The following is a 3,148-nucleotide window of genomic DNA, read 5'->3' as shown; positions in this document are numbered from 1 at the left end:
AGATGACCAACCTCAAGGACATCGGGCTTTACAACCTGCGGAACATTACCCGGGGGGCCATCAGGATCGAGAAAAACGCCGACCTCTGCTACCTGTCCACGGTGGACTGGTCCCTGATCCTGGACGCCGTCTCCAACAACTACATCGTGGGGAACAAGCCCCCAAAGGAGTGCGGGGACCTGTGTCCAGGGGCAATGGAGGGGAAGCCGCTGTGCGAGAAGACCAGCATCAACAATGAGTACAACTACCGGTGCTGGACCACAAACCAGTGCCAGAAAAGTAAGTGGGACGCCGGCGGCCGTGGCCTCCCTCCCGCCTCCGCCCTCCGCCCTCCGCCCTCCGCCCTCCGCCCTCCGCCCTCCCGTCCCTTGCCCGCCCTTCCCCGAGGTCTCGGGATCTGCTGGGCGGGGGCGGTTTTCATGCATTCAGGATGGGTGGGGCTGGGGGAGGGGTTCTGGTTGGCTTTTCTGTCGCATCTGGGAACTTGGGGGTGGCGCAGGAGCGTGGCGCGCGGCCGGGGGGCCATCCTGGCTACTGTTGTGCCCATTGAGATCACCTAGCAGAAGAATCCGCCGCCCTCTGGGCTAGACGCTTGCTGACCTTCCGCTTTGAATGCCTGGGGGGAAGGGTGACCCGGGGTGCTGGAAGTACGCAAGACCTGGCGTATCCGCTCTTTCCACCTTTTGCGTGGAAAGGGTACGTCTCGGTCCAGCAGGCCTTCCTTAGCACGAATGTAGTTCAGACAAAAAATAGTTGACCGAAGGACGAGTGAAGAGCCGGTTCGCTTCCTGTGACAGCGATGGGCTCCACCCACCCCGTCCTTGATCCTCGGCGATGATGATGGGATGCTTAGGCGGCCTGGTTTGTGACGCGCACGCAGCCAAGGTCGCAGAGCCCTGGCCTGGGAGCCCCACGTTCAGGCCGTGCTCGCGAGGTGCATTTCTCTATGTGCCCCGGGCTTCCACCTCTTTCCTGAAGAGTCGCGCGAATCTTACGAAAGAGCTTCGGACCATGTCCCCCACTCTTGGGGTCAGGTTGGTGGTATCGGGAGGCGTCGCGTGTCCTCACCTGCAGTCTGCCGCTTTCCCCTCGAGTCCAACAGACCTTGCCCCATTGCGATCAATCCCTGGAGAGTCGGGTCGTTCGGTGTTTAAAAAAGGACCCTGGCAGCTTCTTCTGCCTTCGTGCTTTTAGCGACGTTGAGGTGAATCGGCCAAGAAAGTTCTGCGCGCTGGTCGGAAGTCGGCGTGCTCGCTATAAATAGCTCTTCTTAATGGCTGGCCCAGTTAAAGACCCAAGAAGCCCATGTACTCGAGCTCATCAGGGAAGAGCCAAGAAATCCTGAATTCACAGGCTTGCCTTGTGCAAGAAACAGATGAAAGGCCGGATCTGCAGGTAGCCCTCGTTTTAGTGGCTTTCCAGGCAGAGTCGAAGGCGGGAGAAGCCGCTTTCTCGAACCCAGCACAGTAGACACACACGTATTCTCCACTGTACATACGGACGTCCGATTGGCGAGGGAAGGGGTCTCGCTGGCTGCAGCCGGGGCCTCGAGGCTGAGAACACCCGTCAGGCCACTTGAAGCCTGGCTAGCGTCGGAGCGAGGCACCGTGCCGAAGTCACATTTGCGACCGGTTAAGACGGCGCCTCGAGTGACATTTGCCCGCCGGTTTGAGAAAACAGCAGTCCCTTTTTAAGTAGTCTTGACGTTTGAAAAAGGCATCCTCAAGGGCGTCATCTTGTGGAGTGGAAGGAAGGGTGCCGGATGCAGTCTAAGAGGCCTGGGCGACCTTGACCGGCCAGCCCTTCTGGGCCGCAGCCGGCCACCTTTAGAACGTCCCATAGGGCAATCCCGTGTTGTCCCTTAGTGACGAGCTCACCTGTGCGAACGTGTTTTGCAAACTTCTAAGCCCTGTGCAGAGGGAGGTGCTGTCGAAGCGTCGTCAGTCGCGTACTTGTTCACACCTCACTCGGCACTGACCTTGATCTTGCGGTTCCTGACCAGCTGAAGAAGCCTGGAGCGGGGGGCGAGGCCTGAATTCCGGGTCCAGGTCTCGTAGCCGCAACTGGGGACGAACAAGTCATTTAAACGGCCCTCGGTCTCTTAAGACGTCGGCGAAAGGGCCTCGATCCTGCCTTCCTCATAGGGCTGATGGAGGGTTAAAAGAAGAGGCAAAGCACCACGGAAAAGGAATAGGGGTTAAAACCCGGGCTCCGGTGACGTGGGCTGACGGTGACGGGCCTGTTGGCTGGACACTGGCTTCTCCGAGGCCACAGCCCGCACAGCCTCCCCCTCACCCAGACGTCTTCAGTCCTGCCGGCTCTTTGGGATTTCACAATGCAGGGTTTATTTAAAATTAAGAACGGCGTTCGGGGAGGCTGCCTTTTCCTCGGCTCGTCCTGAGAACTCAAGCGCGGGCAGGTTGCTCGGAGGATTTCTAGTTGAACCGGAGCTCTCAGCAGGATTCCTTCGGAGCTGCGCTGACCAGCACGGTGGCCACGAGCCTCGTGTGGCTTACCGAGCGTGGCGGAGCCGGAGTCAGACCTGCTCCCCCTGTGAGCAGCCCGCTGGCTTTCAAAGATGTACATGGAGGAAGAAGATGATCTCACATTTTTTTTTTTTTTATATTGACTGCATGTCGAAAAGATAATGTTTTGCACAGATTAGGTAAAATATCGAAACGCGTTTCACCCATCTCTTTTGCACTTTTTAATGTGGACGCAAGACACTTTGAAATAACAGTGCAGATCACAGTTGATTCCCGTTGGAAAGTCCCGCTGTGGAGCGTACCTTTGAAGGCCATGAGTTCTCTCCCACGTTACCGGTCCGGCTGAGTACTGTGTGCTGCGACCGCCCCGCTCAGGGGTCCTTAACCCCTGGGCCTCGGACCGGTACCGGTCCGTGGCCTGTTAGGAACCGGGCTGCATAGGAGGTGAGCGGCAGGTGAGTGAACGAAGCTCCATCCGTATCTGCATCCGCCCCCAGCGCCAACATCTCCGCCTCAGCTCCGCCTCAGACCCTCAGGCGTCAGATTCTCACGGGAGCGCCGGGCCCTGGTGCCACCGAGGTTAGGGACGGCTGCGGCACCTCTCCAAGCCAGCTTCGGAGTCATTCAGAGAGCCAGGGCAAGGCGTCGAGTCCAGACAGAGC

The 3,148-nt window shown here is 58.6% G+C and overlaps 1 protein-coding gene across 1 annotated transcript in view; it reads left to right on the top strand.

Annotated features, from left to right (window-relative positions):
- IGF1R (insulin like growth factor 1 receptor) overlaps positions 1-3,148 on the top strand; it is a 295,325-nt gene that overhangs the window by 51,400 nt on the left and 240,777 nt on the right. The window lies entirely within an intron of this gene.

This window comes from Pteropus vampyrus, unplaced genomic scaffold (genome assembly GCF_000151845.1).
Source record: "Pteropus vampyrus isolate Shadow unplaced genomic scaffold, Pvam_2.0 Scaffold34, whole genome shotgun sequence".
NCBI classification, from domain to species: Eukaryota; Metazoa; Chordata; class Mammalia; order Chiroptera; family Pteropodidae; genus Pteropus; species Pteropus vampyrus.
Note: the sequence above shows the minus strand (reverse complement) of the source record. Positions and strands in the feature narration are given on the sequence as shown.